Here is a 14369-nt window from a genome sequence, read left to right as displayed (position 1 = left end):
GGTTAAATTGATTCTTTTTATCGTTCCGAGCACAATCCTCCATTCAGCAAGTAGATACAATATTAATTTTCTCTCTTTCCACATCATATCATGTATGTTGACTGATTATTATAAAGGTCATTTAATGCAACTAACACAGTAAAGTGTTGGGAATAGAATTATATACAATATATATATATATATATATATATATATATATATATATATATATATATATATATATATATATATATACATACAATATCTCACAAAAGTAAGTACACCCCTCACATTTTTGTAAATATTTTATTCTATCTGTTCATGTGACATCACTGAAGAAATGACACTTGGCTACAATGTAAAGTAGTGAGTGTACAGCTTGTATAACAGTGTAAATTTGCTTCCCCTCAAAATAACTCAACACACAGCCATTAATGTACAATATATATATATATATATATATATATATATATATATATATATATATATATATATATATATATATATGTGTGTGTGTGTGTATAAAATATATATATATAAATCACTAGATATTGATGAGATGTTGAGATGTTTGTGATTGGGGTTAGATCTGCTTTGAATAAATAAAGCATGTCTGTTCACAAATGTTTTTTTATAATGGTCAGGACTATATGTGAACCTTGTATGTCTCTTCTAAATTAAATAATCCTGCATGTTCCCCGATTTTTTATTTATTTTTTTATTTAAAGTTTCACTTTAAGAAAAACCCCAACCTTAAAATCAGAGAGGGTGTTGATATATCCAGCCTTACTTTTCCAAGTAGGAAAGTAGTCGCCATGAGCCTTTATGATTTATGTAATTTTGGATGACCTGACACTCCCCTTAAGCCCCCTCCCCATTTTTTTCTTTCTTTCTTTTCTTCCTTTTAGAATGCTGTTACATCACACTTATTATATATCCATGTCTCCCCAACATCTATGCAATGAGCTATCCAATTATTTATGTGGGATACGTTTTTGGATTGTGGTTGGTTCCAAACTCATTCCAATGTATGAAGCAATCAAGCATTCTTTAGTTTGTATGTTTGTAAAACTTAATAAAATCTCTATTAAAAAAAAAAAACAGAGAGAGTCTGTTGTGTTGTCATTTAGCTAACCTATAGTGCTTTGTGAATCCTTTGTCCTGTATTAAAGTTCTTTTTATAAAAATAATGATGGCATATAGGATGTAGTAATAAAATATAATACAACATAAAAACTTAATCAAAATTAAACTGGCTTAAACACAATGTAGCTTCCCTTTATCCACTTTATTATGTAATTAACTGAAGATATTGACCCCTGGTTTACTAAAAGAGTAGAGCATTTTCACTTACAAAATGTATTTCCACAGTGAATTTTCACTTATGTTAGTAAATGAGGTGAAACAAAGGTAAAATTTGCTTTGCAAAGCATACCCAATCATGTGAAAGAAACAAATTGGGACACCATTTTTACTCACATATGATTAGACTATTGAAGTCAGCACAAATTTACCTCAAAGTCACCTGACTTTATGCAGACTTTAACTACTTAAGGACCAGAAGGTTTTACCCCCCTTATAGACCAGCCATTTTTTGTGATATGGCACTGTTATTTTAACTGACAATTGCGTGGTTATGCAATGCTGTACCCAAATAAAATGTATGTACTTTTTTCCCCCATAAGTAGAGCTTTCTTTGGTGATATTTGATCACCTCTGCCATTGTTATTTTTTGCACTAAAAACAAAAAACAATTCTGAAAAAGAAAAAAACAATATTTTTTACATTTCTATTGTTTCTTTGGAGCAGGTCTTTTGCCAGACTGAAAGCTGTTCTGCACAATTTGAAAGTGCAATAAAGAGGGACAAAGTGGGAACAGACTGTCAAACGTGCATTAGCATAAAATGCACAACCCAAGCTTTGAGATCTTTAGCCCTTTATTAGGACAGACAGTGTTCAATCTAGTTTACAACTAAGAATAAAGTGTTAATTGTGGTAAATATACCTTCATAACTTCATCCCCTTAACATTACATAGAAGTGGGAAGCTAGGTACGAGTTTTAGGCAAGTAAAAAGGTAAGCAGTAATTCTTGATTTTTTTTTTGTTTATGCTACGTGAATGACAACATGTAACACATATAAATCAGGTGTTATCCCATTTTTGCTGCAAAAGTGGATTTGCACTTTAAATCCTCTGTGCTGTTAAAAAGGCTGTTACCAAGCACCCCTAATGGGAGTTGCTAAGAGATAGGAGAAGGGTTCTGTATTGGTTTGAATGAGCATCCTATCTATCTCCCTCTAGTGGAGGCAAAGGGCATCCTCTTCAGTAGCAGAGCAGAATGTAAAAAAAAGCTTGACAGGTTACAAGCCATGATGAAAGGAACACAACAAATTCTTTAAGTAAAGAACAAAACATTGGCACCTGGGCACAAAGGATACGCTTTGAAAGTGTGTTTCTCCTTTAAAAGAAAACAAAATATACCAACTTTCTCTGAACCTCAGAATTATGCTTTCCTATCGTTGGCCATAGCACCTCACCTGCTGATTTCAGTCATACAAGTATCCTTATTGATTTATTCTAACCTCCATATTCTGGGTTTTCCAATATGTCTTTTTCACCTAATTCTGCTTCCTTTAGTCTCTCTTTGGTATACAGTCTTTAGTCATCCATTTTATGACCACCCATTTTAGATGAATAGAGTTGATTTACTGAAACTGGGGAGAGCAAAATCTGGTGCAGCTCTGCATAGAAACTAACCAGCTTCCCGGATTTTTGTCAAAGCCTAATTGAACGAGCTGAAGTTAGAAGCGGATTGGCTACCATGCACAGCTGCCTCTAATTTTGCACTCTCTAGTTTTTGTAAATCAACCTCAATGTGCATTATCACTGATTATCTGGCCTCCTTATCTTACTATATTTAGACTTCAACAATCGCCTTTCAAGTATTCTACTATAAAAACCCTGAAGTGCTTTCTAAAAGTAACGTGACAAACTACACAACCAATTTCATACTTCTGGTATCCATAAATTGAAGGTTCCTTTACACCTTGGCCATATAATTTGTCAATTTTCCCCACTTATCTATGACAATAAACAACCAATGCAAATGTTCACATTCAGAAGCAGAAGCAGCTAAACATCTTACAATCAGCATTCTTGGCAATGTAAAAAGTTCCTTTCCCTGTACTACTGGCATATATTGTACACTAGGGAGATATCTATGATATACATAATGGAAGTCCTTTATCACAGACATCTGCAGTTACATATGGAAAATTAAATCATAACCAATTCTTAACTACTGTATTTTTAAGTAATTAACATTTCAGGTTTAAATCTCATTAGGAAATAATTATTCCAAGCTTAAGCATTCCTGTCAGCGTCAGAAACTGCTCTGCAACAGAAATGACATTTAACTAGATAAAAATATTAGTTTTATCTCAGTATACATTTCTGTATCAGTTACTCTTGCATTCTTGGATAGAGTTCAATGTGATAGCTTTCTTTCTCTCCAGTACCTAATTATATAAGCCTTGGGCACTCCATGCCCAGACAGGTCCAGGTCACTAGCTATCAGCGGTCCCTTCTAATTTCAGGCCTGGTGCTACAGCTGAGTGAATCTAAATAAATCAGGTCAATTTTTACATCTTGTTAATCACTTCCGCTGACTACTGGCTTCTGCTGAACATATGACACCTGCAGGAATATCTCCATGCTGATATGGTAGGCTGCACATGGATGGGATGCATTCTACTGTACTGTCAAAGCCACTGCCTACACATTTTACATGATCTTGAAGTCAAAGCATTCTTGATATATATATATATATATATATATATATATATATATATATATATATTTAGTGCTCAGCAGGAATGAGTACACCCAAACAAATTTGTCAGAAAACCTTTACTTTCCTTTCAGATAAAACATTTTCTATGGGAAAGTATACTGCAAAATACTCCCACAAATGCAGGCCATTGCTTGCAACCAAGATTTGGTAATTTGCACACACAAAAAAGGTTTTTTCCTAACAAATGCATTCAAGACCGTGTTACAAAAATGAATACTCCCCAAAGAAAATGTTAGAAGAAAACCTAAATGTTAGACAACAAAATCCTAATTAACAAGAATTTAACTACAAGTGAATCTAATTGTTTATTAAACAGTTGTCCAGAAGACAGCTGATTATAAAAGGGTGTTACTTAACAAAGAAACCCCTCCCATTTCATGCTGTCAGCAATGGCACCCAGGGCAGTCATCAGAAATTGTGGGGCCCCTTACACAGCTTATACATTTAGCCCCCCCCCCCCTCACACCTGTACGCACTCAGCCCCTCCTCACACCTGTATGCACTCAGCCCCCCTCACACCTGTACGCACTCAGCCCCCCCACACACCTGTACGCACTCAGCCCCCCTCACAGCTGTACACACTCAGCCCCGCTCACACCTGTAAGCACTCAGCCCCCCTCACACCTGTATGCACTCAGCCCCCTCTCACACCTGTATGCACTCAGCCCCCTCACACCTGTACACACTCAGCCCTCCTCACACCTGTACACACTCAGCCCCCCTCACACCTGTACACACTCAGCCCCCCTCACACCTGTACACACTCAGCCCCTCCTCACACCTGTACACACTCAGCCCCCCTCACACCTGTATGCACTCAGCCCCCCCGCACACCTGTATGCACTCAGCCCCCCCTCACACCTGTACACACTCAGCCTCCCTCACACCTGTACGTACTTGGCCCCCCTCACACTTGTATGCACTCGGCCCAGCCCCCCCTCATGCCTGTAAGCATTCAGCCTCCCCTCACACCTGTATAAACTCTGCCCCCTCACACCTGTAAACTCTCAGCCCCCCCCACTTGTGTGTGTATATATATATATATATATATATATATATATATATATATATATATATATATGACACACACACATGTACATGCACAGACATGTACACACACAGACATGTATACACACACCTGTACACCCCCCCCTCCACTTGTACAATAGCCTTTACTTGTAAGGTGGTCTCTCTAGTCCCAGCTCCTCTTTCCACATGTCGGTGAGACTCAGAGAGGAGCTGCAGTCCAGGATACAGTACCTGTACTGTGTACAGTGCACACACGAGGAGTGCGCATGCAGGAAGTAGCTAGAGGTGGCAGCAAAGAGCCTGATGTGAGCTCAATGAAACAGAGCAGCAGAAGATGCCGACTCAGAAAACCAGCGCAGCCACAGAGCACCTCTGCACCCGCCCCTGCCTTCTCTCGTTCCTGCCAGGCAGCCGGGCTCATCCAGATGATCGGCCCCCTTACAAGTGTATGGGCTGTACCCCCCTAATGGCGCCACATGGAAGAGAAATGTCACAAGGCCTGAGAAAGAAAATCATTTCTTTACACAAGAAAGGTGAAGGCTATAAGAAGATCAGCAAAGTTTTACTTATCAGTCAGAATACTGTAGCAAAAGTGATACAAAAATTTAACAAAGATGAAACAGCAAGCATCTCACAGAGACGTTCAGGCTGTCCAGGGAAGGTAACACCTCAATAGGAACGTCCTCTGATGAGAGGGGTTGAAGACAATCACCATGCAAGTTCACTGCAGTTAGCTAAAGAAGTAGAGAGCCAAACTGGGGTGATTGTTTCCTGTGAAACAATACGGTGTACACTGCAGGGGAATGGCATGCATGGGTGTCGTCCACGAAGGAAGCCTCTCCTAAAGCCCATGCACAAAAAAAGCCTAGAACTTTCTAGGGCCCATGCTGAAAAAGAAGAAGACTACTGGGACTCTGTACTCTGTACTAGAATGATGGGACCAAGATACATGTTTTTGGAACTGATGGCTTAAAATCTGTATGGTGTTGAAAAGGTGAGTAGTACAAAGAAAATGCATGGTGCCTACAGTGAAACATGGTGGTGGCAGTGTCCTGTGGGGCTGCATGAGTGCTGCTGGTATCGGGGAGCTGCATTTCATTGATGGTATCATGAATTCACAGATGTACTGCTCTATATTGAAAGAGAAAATGCTACCATCACTCTTTACCCTTGGTCGTCGTGCACTTCTCCAACAGGACAATGATCCATAACACACATCTAAGGCCACTGTTGCATTTCTGAAGAAGAACAGTATGAAAGCGATTCTGTGGCCAAGTATGTCTCCTGATCTGAATCCAATCGAACACCTATGGGGAATTCTGAAGAGACAACTTAAGCATCACTCTCCATTCAGCATCCGGGCTCTAAAAGAGGTCGTTCGTGAAGAATGGACTTTGTGCTGTCCTTATGAATCATGGAGATCATACAAAATACTAGATGTAACAGTTTTTGTTGTGGGGTGTATTCATTTTTGCATACACTAATTTGAGTAAAACTGAAGATTTTGTAATTTAAGTTATATTATTAATCCTATTTTCATGTAATGAGCTAAACAATTGTTCTATAAAACTCAGTTTTGTCAACATTTGTTCTTGTGTTCATTGGAATTTGTTCTTGTGTTCATTGAGCTATAACAAGCATGTTCAAGGGGTAGTAATATTTATCTATTTTGATATACATTATTTCATGCCCTAAAAGACATACAACATGAAAAGAAGTTGAATGTGTGATGTTACCCCATTTAGAAGAAACTCAACGCAGCCAATGCTCATTTATACCTTAACAAGCCATTTTAATTGGTCTGGAGATGTTACATGTATAAAGCAGGCTTCTGTTAGAGTTATTTCAGGGAAGCTATGACTTAGATCCAGAACACACTGGAGGAATTACTGTCTCCCCTTTGCCCTGGGAAACTCCTGAAATCCTAGACTCCCGGAGATACCTACCAGTCTGGATTATGAACTGGAAGATGAAATGAGGTAATAAGAAATAGTAGTTTGTAGCACAAACAGGGAAGATAAAAACAAATTGTTGTAAGAACTGTACTACCACAACAGTTAAGACTTTGTGCTGACAAATTAGTTAGAAGAGTGTCTAAAAGTAGACAATTTGTTATCTGCTTTCTCTGAACTAACCCAATTTTCTCTAGAGATTCTTTGTTGTGCATAAAGTGTATATTTCTTTTCAGTTAAGAAAGATCAGTATTATAAAATGTTTAAAAAAATATCTGAATTGGTGCAAAGGCAGTACAGTTTCTCTTTATTGTGTTAGGTTAGTAAATGTATTCAAATTAGATGCATCGTCTTTGCTTTTTAGAACAAAAAACATTAATTTCTTCTTAAAACAAAGATGTGCTACACCAATAAACACTATTAACTTGCATTTTTTATTCAAACAAAAGGAATAATGATAATGAAAACTGAAATCAAAGTGAAAAACAAACAACTTATTTAATATGTGATACATGAATGAATTGCTAGTATCAACATACTGTACATGCAAATGCAATGCAATGCAAAAAATAATAATAATAATAAAGGGGAGGTTTGGTGTATGAATATGTAGTGCCAAAGTCTGCTGTGTGGTGGATTTGGAAAAACCTAGAGCTGATTTTGCAAGAAAACATTCAGTAGAATCTTCTCTGTCCACACACCTTGTGTTTATTTATTTTTTTGGAAAAAGCCTTGCAGCCATGGTGCTGATTTAGTTCAGTATTCAGAGAATGCTAGAGTGTTAAGATTCAGCAGAGATCCTGCTTTGCTGGATATGTATTGTGTGATGTCAGCAATCTCTCAGAGCAAAACTTCTCATCCTTAGTGGAAAGGGCAAATTTGAGATTTCTCCTTAGGTGAATTTCAGAGAAATGCATTGGAGGCAACTGGAGGCAAAATGTCACTTCTAGCTCCAGAAACCGCTTAGGACTTTGTGCAGATCTTTGTCTGTCTAAAGGCTTCACAGACATGAAGGGCAAAAAGAAAACTCTGGAGGTATCTTTTCCCTTTATTATATTCAAGTATATAATCCATATCATTACTCACACCAGCAAAGCATGTGTAGAGGTGCTAGCTACTACAGCTACTACTACTGCTGTTATTTTTAATAATACTACTACCACTAATATTACTATCATTGCAGTTATTAGAAGCACTAGCAACTCTGGGATAAAGTTCTGCTGAAATGGAGTATTATTTTTAATTAATATGTCATATTGTGACTCATGTAATAATGATCCACATCTTATTTTTAAGTAATCTATATTCTTTATTTTTTAAAAAAGAAAGTGAAATGTTTCTTATGTGAAATTAAACTTAGCGGTCATTTACCAATAACTACTAAAATAAAATATACTTTAATATATGAAAGTGCAAATATAAAAACATGAAAGTCAGATAAAACTGAGATTTAAGTACATAAAACCCAAAATATACCCTTACAGAAAATACAACATAACTCCCAATTAAATTAAACATCATTTTTTTAAATTTAAAGACCCGAGTTAAGGATGTGAGTTAAAGCAATCAGGGTGCAAAAAAACAAAAAAACAGTCAAAATTCATTGAAAATTGCAGTCCAAGTAAGTTCTAACAGGATGCAATTACACTCTTACAGGAAACAATAATCATTTAGTGAGCAGTGAAATAGCAAAGAATGGATTACACTGGGAGGAATGCTTTCATCATGCACCAAAACTACAAGCATGTAGGGCAATAACTTATTCTAAGTGACAATGACAAGTATTAAAAAGAACACGTATTTTTCTAAATTAAGTTCAACCTTGTTTACATTTTGTCATTGGTCAAAAAAACTACAAATTGCTTTTCCAGTTTACTCTACAGATTCCATATTAGGAAGAACAATTAAACAGTAAAGATAACCACATTTTTTTTCTCTATGACAGTGTATAACAGTATAACATTTTTATAATATATAATAATATCCTGACTCACGTTTTAGATAAAAGTGTGATTATTTAAATTTGTATTCAGTAATCATACTCATGCTACAGAAATGCTCAAGGAGAGAAGATGTTCCCTCTTGCATTACTAGCCAGCAATTAAATAGCTAGGGCTTAGCACAGTGCCTGCAATGCAGTATTTCAGCTCACTTTGACTCTGCAGTGAGACCTCCCTTATAGTGAATGCTGCAAGTGAAAAACAGCGAAGAGGACCAATTATTGAACTTAAGTTATTTACTCACCCTGGGTGAACAATGTGCTTATATTCCAGAGACAATTAGTTGCTCTGTCCAAAGCAAGTCCAATCAGCAAATGCAAAGCTTAGTATCTAACAGAACACCTGCAGCTGAGTTCCAGCTGTAACTTGATATATCATATTTGTCATGAAGAACATGTAAGAAAGCAAGAGAAAAGCAAACTTCAACAAGGGCATGCAAACAGCTAGCAGGGCATTCCAGGTCTGCTGTGACCTCGCTACTGACAGCTGGAGAACTAAGGGTTAACCAAACTAATTTAATCAGAAATAGAGACCAAAGTAGCAGTAACCCCATAGGATGGATGGTCCTTAATGCTTATATAACCAGTGCAGTACTAAATGACTTGTAAAAACTGGTGTATAATAATATACATGGAGAAAAGAGACATAAGATATGTAGACATAGAAAACAACATAGAAACAGAAGAGAAAGGACAGTAGAAAGTGTGAGTTTAGGAGATAGTAGTAGTAGTAGTGGAAGTGAGTTCCCTTGATTAACTATTGTTTAAGCCTGTTACTCAGTTTCTCCAAAGACGAGTAGTGCATCCAAATGTACCATAGGGTGGTACATTTTCCCCATTTATCAAGCTCCCTAGCCTGTAGCACCCCATAAGCATAATATCACTGATGTCATTTAGCCAAGATGATAGAGATGGAATCAATGTGCTCTTCCAGTGTCTAGAAATTCGCTGTCTAGCTGCGGAGAGGAAAAATCTGAGTAAGCTAGCCTTTTGGGATTTAATAGAACCCAGGAGAATAGAAAGTAAAGCTATAGAGGGAGAGGGAGTGAGTGGCTCATTATAGACCTCTGCATATACCTGAAAGATCTGAGACCAAAAAGGGCGAATGCAAGCACAGTAAGTATAGCACTTTAAATATGTATATCAACAGTCAAGTCTTTTCTGAGTGGTTACTAGAATTTGGACATCTGAAGAAGGCCTACAGGGTACCCCTGAAATATGAACATTTGCATTAAGCTTCCTAAAGCATCTCTTTTACCATGTAGAAAATGTGCAAAGTTTGCTTTTTATAGTAGCAGGAGAGAGGCATGTTGGTTGTGGACATGCTATTGTCCCCTCTATAGACATTAGATGAGTTGATGTGAGCTGAGCACAAATAACAAGCTAGAAAGTCCCTCTCCTCTTTAGTCCGGAGGATGCAGAGCCCCTGGTTGCCAAAAAGAACGTCAAATTTCAATTTGTCTGACCACAGAGCAGTTTTCCACTTTGCAACAGACCATTTTAAATGAGCTTTGGCCCAGAAAAGATGGCGGTGTTTCTGGATCATATTCAGATATGGCTTCTTCTTTCCATTATAGAGCTTTACCTTGCATTTTTTGGATGGCACGACGAATTGTGTTCACCGACCGAATTTTGGAGGTATTTCTGAGCCCATGCAGTGATGTCCATGCCTGTTTTTAATGCAGTTCCATCTGAGGGCCCTAAGATTATGGGCATACAATATTGCTTTTCAGCTTTCCTTGCGCAAAGAAATTACTCCAGATTCTTGGAATGTTTTGATGATATTATGTCTTATAGATGATGACATATTTAAAGTCTTTGCAATTTTACATTGAGGAACATTATTCTGAAATTGTCTGGCCATTTTTATACGCAGCTTTTCACCATCTTTACTTCTAAGGCACTCTGACTCTCTAAGATGCTCTTTTTATACCCATTTATAATACTGACCTTTTGCCAATTAACCTAATTAGTTGCAAAATGTTCTTCCAGCTCTTCCTTGTTAGTACCTTTTACTTTGCCAGCTTTTTGTTGCCCTGGCTCAACTTTTTCGAACTGTGTGGCTGCCATTAATTTCAAATTTTTTTCCCTAAAATAGTACATTTTCTCAGTTTAAACTTTTGATATGTATTCTATTTTCCACTGTGAATAAAATAGGGGTTTATGAGATTTTCAAATCATTGCATTTTGTTTTTATGTAGATTTTACACTTTTGGAATTATGGTTGTACACTATATGTTAAAGAAAAACAAATGTCTGCTGATCTTTACCAATTTTTGGGGTTTGTACAAATTAAAAGTGTATTAGTAGACAGTGGGGTTGATTTGCTAAAACTGGAGAATGTAAAATCTCGTGCAGCTGTGAATGGTAGCTAATCAGCTTCTAACTTCAGCTTATTCAATTAAGCTTTGACAAAAAAAAATTGAAGCTGATTGCTTTCTATGCAGAGCTGCACCAGATTTTGCACTCTTCAGTTTTAGTAAATCAACCTCAGTATGTTGTTACCAGATGAGATCAGTTACCATCTATCACACTTAACAGACAGATCATTTTAAACAAATACCCAGACTTACCCCCTGCCACAGTCGGTGTTCTCTTTTATACAGAAGAGTAGAGCTCTCAATAAGTGTAGATATCAAAACACGTCACCTAGAAAAACCAGAAGAACAAAAAATCATATGAATAAAAATGTTTGGTTTCATGCAGTTCCATGGCTTTAATTTATTATATACAGTGATGACATAAATAACATGCTGTATTGACATATATGATAATGCAGTTTTGTTAATTCCGTCATGTCAGTGATTTGTTTAGTCCATAAAAAAGCTGCCAACCCCCCAAAAAAAGAGGACTCCTCTCCCTCCAAAGAAAATAAAAATTATTTATAATAAATAAGGGCTACACAAACTGCCAAAGGCTATAAAATATATAGTAAATATAACTCATTTTACCCTGATATATTTTCTTTCCTATCCTCTACGTAAACTGACAGTTAATTTTGAAAACTAGCCAAATGATTAATTATTCGTAAAGACAAAAAGCTTCTGTTCTTCAAATGAAGCATCCTTTGGCAGACAATATTTCAGTTAGTGGTAACTTAATATATTTTTATTGTGCAACAGATGAAAAAAACAGAGGCTATTTAATTAGATCATGTCAACTACTGCCTGTCTTTGCAGTAAACATAATCCAAAGGCAATGGTTCTTAGTGATAATAACATTCTGGTTTGAAGGCTCTAGCCAGCAACTTATATGGTGGGTATAGAAAAGAATCACCACCCTTTAAAATAATCACATTTTGTTGCTGTTAATCCTGAAATGAAGACAGACACAGTTGTTGTTTTATCCAGCTGTATTTACTAGTGCAACTTAAACTAACCAAGTGAAAGAAATAACACCAACATGTCAGGAAAAAAATGAAAACAAATGAAAAGCAGAGTCACTGAGTTGGAAAAGGGATCACCCCCTTGTGTCAGTATTATGTTGAACCCCCTCTTGCCTTATTTCCAGCCTGTAGCCTGTTGGGATATGTCTCTACTAACTTTGCACATGTAGACTTTGCAATATTTGCCCACTCTTCTTTGCGGAACTGCTCGAGTTCAGATAATTTTCATGGTGACTGTTTGTGGACTGCAGTCTTCAAGTCATTCCACATATTTTTAATGCGGTTTAAGTCTGGGCTCTGACTAGGCCATGCAAGGACAATCACCTTTTTTCTCCCTCAACCACCGTGTGGTCATTTTTGCTGTGTGCTTTGGGTCATTGTCATGTTGGAAGTTTGGAAGGTAAACCTTCATCCCATTCTGTCTTTCTGGCAGAGGGCAGCAGATTTTCCTCAAGAATTTGATGATATTTTGCCCCATCTGTTTTCTTCTATCCTGACAAGTGCTCCAGTCCCTGCTGCAGAGAAACACCCCCATAACAGAACATTACCACCTCCATGCTTTACTGTAGGAATAGTGCAAGGAAAAAGGCACCCTCAGAGATGGCAACACAAGCTGATGCAGTAAATAGACTCTATTGATATTATATAGTATAAAATTGCAAAACTTTATTTATGACAAAGAACAATGGAATAAAAATATAATCGGAAAAGGTACAGGCTATTTATATAACTTCACACTCTTTCAACTTAATAGGAATAATAGTGTTTCCACGGATTGTGTATCACCAGTGGTGTGGTCCCCTGATGGGGGACATCCAATGCATTTCGAGAGCAATTTTTATTTTACTCTTCTTCAGGGTTATAAAAATACCTGAAAGGTGAAATATATTCTGTTGCAATGTAGTATAACGCTATTGCAGAATAGCCATTAGGAATCACATAAAAGCATGAAAAAATATCCTCAAAAAACCAGCGGGGGGCAGTGGAGTCTAGCCATCAGCCTGTGGACCACTTGGGTTGCGAGAAATCCACACAATATTCAGTAAGTTCGAATAGCAGACTGATGTTGTCCGTATTGGTCCTCTATAGAACATGTAAGTGACTATAGCCATTGCGGCAAGAGGGTGAGATCTTTAGAAATCTTGTGAAAACTGGTAGCTAAAGCACATGGTACATGTGCACCTACAGATGGTAAGGGAGGAGATAGTTGCTGCTGCAGAGAAACACCCCCATAACAGGATATTACCACTTCGATGCTTTACTGTAGGAATGGTATTATTTGGATGGTGAGCTGTATTGGATTTCCATCTCATCTGACCATAACACCTTTTTCCATGTGGCCTCAGAATCTTCAAGGTTTCTTTAAGATGGTCAGAGGAGACTAATATGTAATTATTTGGCCTCAACACCAAACGATATGTCTGGCAGAAATCCAATACAGCTCGTCAACCAAATAACACCATTCCTACAGTAAAGCATGGAGGTGGTAATATCCTGTTATAGGAGTGTTTCTCTGCAGCAGGGACTGGAGCACTTGTGGTTGAAGGAGAAAAAGTTGAATGTTCTTGCATGGCCTAGTCAGAGCTCAGACTTAAACCCCACTGAAAATCTGTGGAATGACTTGAAGACTGTAGTTCACAAACAGTCACCATCAAATGTAACCTAACTTGATCAGTTCTGCAAAGAAGAGTGGGCAAATATTACAAAATCTACATGTGCAAAGTTAGTAGAAACATATCCCAACAGACTAAAGGCTGTAACTAAAGCAAAATGTGGTCCAACAAAATACTGACATAAGAGGGGGGTGATCCTTTTTCGAACTCAGTGATACTGTTTTTATTTTTTTTTCTGACATTATGGTGTTATATCTTTCACTTGGATGTTATAAGTTGCCCTAGTAAATACAGCTGGATAAAAAAAAAAATCTGGGTCTGTCTTCATTTCAGGCTGCAAAGCAACAAAATGTGATTATTTTTAAGGGGGGTGATTCTTTTCTGTACCCACTGAATACCCTGTATTTCAGATGTTTTCTTTCTCAGGTGAAGAATACTATGGATGCAGCAAGTGTGTTTTCATCCCTTCAGGGTGGTCTCAATGCATTCTGGCAGTACAACTAGGTCTGCCTGCATCTGTCAAGTTTTATGTTGAAACTACTAATGTCTTTTATATAT

The 14369-nt window shown here is 37.2% G+C and overlaps 1 protein-coding gene across 14 annotated transcripts in view; it reads right to left on the bottom strand.

Annotated features, from left to right (window-relative positions):
* MAP2 (microtubule associated protein 2) overlaps window positions 1-14369 on the bottom strand; it is a 321972-nt gene that overhangs the window by 106733 nt on the left and 200870 nt on the right. For all 14 annotated transcript variants that reach the window (XM_082262368.1, XM_082262379.1, XM_082262378.1 and 11 more), the window contains one exon: window positions 11387-11462. The gene's annotated coding sequence lies outside the window, so the exon portion shown is untranslated. The remainder of the gene's footprint in view (window positions 1-11386; window positions 11463-14369) is intronic.

The sequence above is a fragment of the Pelophylax lessonae genome, assembly GCF_965119305.1.
Source record: "Pelophylax lessonae genome assembly, chromosome: 6".
NCBI lineage: Eukaryota > Metazoa > Chordata > Amphibia > Anura > Ranidae > Pelophylax > Pelophylax lessonae.
The sequence above is the reverse complement of the archived record's forward strand: the minus strand, read 5'-3'. Positions and strand labels throughout refer to the sequence as shown.